The sequence below is a fragment of the Jaculus jaculus genome, chromosome 1, assembly GCF_020740685.1.
Source record: "Jaculus jaculus isolate mJacJac1 chromosome 1, mJacJac1.mat.Y.cur, whole genome shotgun sequence".
NCBI lineage: Eukaryota > Metazoa > Chordata > Mammalia > Rodentia > Dipodidae > Jaculus > Jaculus jaculus.
The window spans coordinates 317404910-317410720 of NC_059102.1; the positions used below are offsets into that span (position 1 = coordinate 317404910).

The window sequence follows — 5811 nt, forward strand, 5'->3', positions numbered from 1 at the left end:
CAGGTCTAGGTCTCAGTTCATTCTCTGTGCTTCCATGACAATATTTGAGGGAATTTTGAGAGAATCCAGATGCACTGGTGTTTCCTGTTGTGTCATTCCCAGAGCCCTTTCCTGCTACTTGGATTAACTGTGGGATAAAGAGTCCATGTCTGGAGTTTAAGTAGGCATTTTCTCATGTGACAGGTAAATTTGAATTCTATGTGCTATTGTGGGATACAGGCTGCATATTTGGGGCTTAAATAGATACTCAGAAGCTCCTGTGCATCAGGGATATAAAGGCAGTGTCATTAACTTGGGCTTTTTGCCATTTGGATTCTATAAACTTTGCCTTAGTTACTAGTATTAGTAACTACTATTTGAAAATCCACAGTTAGGGAAATCGACCAAGTCAAGGCCTCGGGGCTCTAGAAGGGAATTCCCAGCCACAGCTTCACCTCCGGTCTAAGCAAGGCCCCTCCCTCAGTCATCTCCTCCCTCACAGTCCACCCCCCCTTCCTCAAAGCCTTACAAACTTCCTCCTTCCTCTTACACTCCAGCACCAGAAGCCTCTTTTCCTTCCCTTTGGATTCTGTGTTTCTCTTACAGGCACTAAGTAAAATCCTGAAGCCCTCAAAACAGTTTATCCCCCTGCCTGTTCTACAACTGAAATCTTACAACTAGCTGCTACCCAGGATCTTAGAAACAGAAACCAGAGGTTGGAAGTAAAAGCCTTGGGCAAAAACTTAACCTGCTTTTGGAATTCCTGAGGATAAACCGCAAGTACATGTTCATACCAGCAAGCACTTGATTTTCCCCTCCTTTCTCCTTCCTTCCGTACGTCCCTCTCTCCTTCCCTCTCTCTCTCTTTCTTTTCCATCTGTCACTTGTATACTTTAATATGTTCTTGCTTGCCTGAGAAACAATTGTTTTCCCCGCATGTGAGTGTTCACTGTACAGACAATAGGGTACACGGAGTCACCCTTAAATTGAAATTACAAGGTTAATGTAATCTCTGTTGTTTTTGCTTATTTTTACTTTTTCTCTCAAAATTGTCTTATCAATATTGATGAAATGAAGAGGAAAACACCATAGGACTGAAAAAAAGATAATTGAGAGGACTTTTTAAAAATTCTAGATAATAAGATTTACATCAAATGTTTAAGAGGTTATCTTAATTTGTCTTACAATGTAATAAATATAATTTTTAATTGTCTGATTATATACAAGTAATGGATATATATGTATATATAAAATCTGTCAGATTTTTATACCAATTACAATGACATAAAATTTACTTTCCATGATAAAATTATAGAATATGCCCACCTATATGAACAATAAACTTGAGCAAATTTTTATATTAGTGGGTTTTTTAAACTTTTGGTAACAAAATACTTTATTGGTACCATGTAATGTCAAAAATATAGTAACATTTCCATTTTGAAAATTTTCCACCTTTAAATTAAAAGCTAGCTTTAAAAATAGTAGTAAAAGTAACATCATTGGATTATCTCAAAAAACAAGCAGCAGCTTACCATTGCAAGTAATTAAGGGCTCTCATTTTCAATACCAGAAAGCTCACTGGCCATTGTAATAAATAACTGCGCACACAAGGAGACACTGGCCTGAATTATTCTGTAGAGAACATTTTATGCCTCTTCAAGATATACCAAAACACTATCTCAACCTACAACTTGCAGGAATAATTAAGTTACTGTAAAATTGGACTCACATAGCACCTAAAAATTTGGTATCTATATTTCAGATAGCATGATTTACTGAGTGAGGAGACTTGTGGGTTTTCATGGGTTATATACAAGTAGTTGGTCAAAAGTTTAAAAAAATGTACTTTATCTCCAGTTTCTGGATCTGGATAAGGACTCTGATAAAAGGAGTGTGAAGAGATTACAGCACGCCCTGTCAGGATACAATTTCCTATTCATCTCGTCTCGTTTGCATAACTTGTACTTTAATTAAAACAGCATTCAATCATGTGTTTCTCTAAAATAGTCCACAATTAAGATTTGTTTGCCTAATTTCCCCTTTCTTTCCTTTTCTCAAATCAAAGTGATCTTATGGGATACTTCATTACGCTGGTTTTCTTCTTCAGTGAAACGCTCTTCAACCGCAAGCATAAGAGATGCAAATATAGATGTGGCGGATATTAACGTATGAGAAAATAAAGAGTAAATATGTATGGAGTCATGCTTAATAAGACAGCATGAGGCAAATCCATATAAAACCATGCTATGCTCATCTCTTTTAAGCCTTTTCAGAAAGGTTCAGATGTATCTGGCTTACATAAACAGATGTGCCCAAACATGGCTGTCTCCTGCACTCCAATATAATTAAATGTTGTGTTTAAAAGTTTCTGCATTTACTTGTTTGTTCAAAACAGTCTGCTGAAACTTTGATTATGAATTATGAACATGATAATGCAATAATAGATTATAATGAAGCCATAGCTTCTAACCTGTATCTACCATTGCCCATTTGTTTAAAAACAAACGTTTGGAGGCTAAGCAACAGTAAGTAAAGGGTTCAGTGACCTGCAGGAGTGTCATGTCATCATGGCTTCTTCAGTGACCGGGGATTCTGCACACTCTCAGGCAAGGCTCTCACTTCACTGTGAAGCAGAGCGATCACCTTGGTTATCAGCAATTGAAGGGACTTGTCTGTCCATCACGGCCTGTGGAAATGTCTGACTGACCCGCCTCCAACCCAGAACACACCATTCCCTCCGCCAGATGCTATCAGGATACCATGTGATCAAAACAGGCAGCAGAGAGAAATGAACCCAGAACCACTTTTGTAACAAATATCAAATTTCATTTTGTCAACTGTTCCACAGTATTTTCATAAAGCAGAGGCTTGACATCAAAATGCTTTTTTTTTTGTTTGTTTGTTTCTTCTCATTTCCCATCAAGTTGAGATGCAAAGCAATTTCAGAAAGAACATGAACAGTAAGCACGTCTTCTCCGGAACAGGCACCGAATCTGAGGCTGGAGTCGAAGCTCACTAGACAGTGTTGGTCTGAGGTTCAGACTGTGGTATTTAGCACTTCATCCCGCAGCCTCGCTGTTCGTTCTGTACGCCTGCTTACGGAGTTGCATCTCGATTTCCCCCCTGAAGCCCATCATTGCCAGGAGGGAGTGAGAGGCCTCGGTCATGGCTTTGGACTGGATGCACATTCAGTACTGCTCCGGGTCAGCTCACCTGCACAGTGCTTCTCCTGCCACAGGTGGAAAAGACCAGGAACTGGAGTCCGAGTCACAATAAGGTCACCATGTAAGTATTTGCGGTAAAGATGAACATCATCCCCACCCCAACCTTTTACTTCCATGTCAAATCCACCAATGGCCAGAAAATCTGATTGATATTGACAAGTCATTCCAAAGCCAAAATTTCTCCAAAAACCAGAATCCCTTTTCTGAACTAGCTGCTGCTCCTCGGAGGGTGGCACATCTTGGTTGGCATAAACAATGGCAGGATTGTACAGGCTGAACACCACAGGATAAAATGCCTTTTTACCTGGCTCAGCATTTAACTGGCAGCTATTGAGGAATTCAGCAGAGAAATATATATCAACATCACAGGAAAACATCAAGACCTCTCCCTTGTCCCAAGCACTGAGCACCCACATTCAGGTCTCATCCACGATTAAATTCTTCATTCAATGAGATCAAGGTGTAATTGTTAAAATTGGACTCACTTCTATGAAGTCATTTTCATTAAACATCAGTTTCTCTCCGAGGGGGCCATCCTCATCGTCCTGTTCATCGTCTTCATCAGGATTATTGATGACCTCCAGGCCAACTTCAATAACTTCTACCAGTTCATCTCGTTTATCTTTTCTATCTGGCTTTTCTTCCGGATGGCGAGTGAGACCCATTTCCAGCTGAAAGACTTTCATGAGGGGAAAACTTTCAAAGGGAATGACTCCATACTCGCTGGGAAGTTTGGCTCCTACGCTAACCTCAGCTTGGTCAATCTGGGAATGAAGACCCTCGAGCAGGTCGCTGGGGCCTTGCTCCTTGTGGACTTGGGGGCCGAGGCCATTCGCCCCCGGGTGCTTTCTCTCTTGCAGGGCTCTCATCTTCTCACTCATTTCCTGGAGCTCCTGCTCTTCTGCTGGGCAATCTGGCGTTTCAGACTGCTCGCTCTGGTTTGGTAATGTTCTTCTTGCTCCTGCAGGAGGGCTTGGTAATACTCTTTACCATAATTTTCTCTAACGATGCCAGGAAGAGACTCATTCCCATCGGTCTGGGGACCACAGAAGGTACATGAGCAGCACCAAACTGCAGAGCAAAGCCCGGCCCAATAGTAGCCAGTGAGTCCGGGTGTGAAGCGCTGATCCTCTTCTAGGCATTATTATTAGTGTGTATTTGCCTAATAAAATGAGCTTGTGGCTTGTTCATACCTTTAGCGTAAAGTTACCCAAAATTAAAAACAAAATTATTATTTTCATAAAAGGTACCAAAATGAATTCTGCTGTAGTTTATAATTTTTATTTCTTCAGTAGTCATGACTACTTGCAGAAGTGAGAATTAAGTGTACTTCCTATATTGTTACCATGACATCCACACTAACGGAACCTGATCTATCCATTATAAGGGTGGTGACTTTCCTTATTAACTTTCATTGCTCATTCCAACAAACCTAAGGGCCATAAAATCACGTGGGACTGGGGGGCAATCTCACATAGTCACCGACATCGCGCGGCCTTCAGTCGGCCAGTCCGTCCGTCTGCAGCCTCGCCCCGGGGGCTGATAGTGGGTACACTTGGCAGCCAGCGTGCCCAAAACCAATGACCCCCCAACACCCCGACCCGCCCCGCCGCCGGGCCCACACCCCTATATTAGTGTTTTTGCAATAGACACAAAAGAACTGTGTGGTTAAATTTTTTGAAAAGGAGAGGTGGATAAAATTGCATCTGAAGAATAATAATAAAATGTAATTTTGTTGTTTTTTTCAAAAAAAGTCTAAATAATAAGTAGGCTTATTTAGAAGATAAGAGGACAACAATTGTTAAAGGACTTCATTGCTCACCTCATTTGGAAAGACAACAATTACACTATTCTAGTTACTTGCCATTTCAAAAAAAAAAAAAAAAAGAAAAGAAAACACTGTAAGATCCACCTACCAAAATATCCTGAGGGTCTGTTGGACCTGTCTCTACAATAATCCAGGAGGTGAAACTAAATTTATTCTGATACAAATAACATCCACAGTTCAAGAGAAATGCTAATAAGAATATATTAGTCAAATACTTCCCTGTCAAGCATATACATATTTTCTAAAGTTAGCTAATACCTCCTCAGAATGGATAAAGGCCCATCTCACTCTGACAAAAAATAAGTAAATAAAAGGAAGAAAAAAAAAAAAAAGCTCTAGAATGAAACTTCTTCCTCTTTAGTCTCTGTAGCCTCAAGAGCATGTTAAAGACTAGGGCATTTATACCCATGTACCAGCAAAAGATTTAAAAGTTCTCTTTAAACAAGAAAAAGAATGTCTTCTTAAATACAAAGATAAGTCCCATTTTGAAACTTATTAGTAGTTTCAACCTTACTTTATGTTTTGGTTTGCTTCACTGTTTTTCTTTTGACGCTGTCAGTATAATATATAATCAGGGATTACAGCCGTGCAGTTTTCCCTCTTAACTTATTCCATCACTGGAGTTGCACTATAGGATCCCCATGTAACTATCAGTACTGTCTTGGGATGGTCTACAGAATCTTACTCCTAAACTCAAAACCTAAGACAAGAACTATCTCATAAGACCTGCTGGTGTGTAATGCTCTGATAACAAGACGGGGGGAACCCATGTCCCAG

At 40.1% G+C, this 5811-nt stretch overlaps 1 pseudogene; it reads right to left on the bottom strand.

Annotated features, from left to right (window-relative positions):
• Positions 1-3041: 3041 nt before the first annotated feature.
• On the bottom strand, positions 3042-4376 carry LOC101603069 (annotated as a pseudogene).
• Between the last annotated feature and the right edge of the window lie 1435 nt (positions 4377-5811).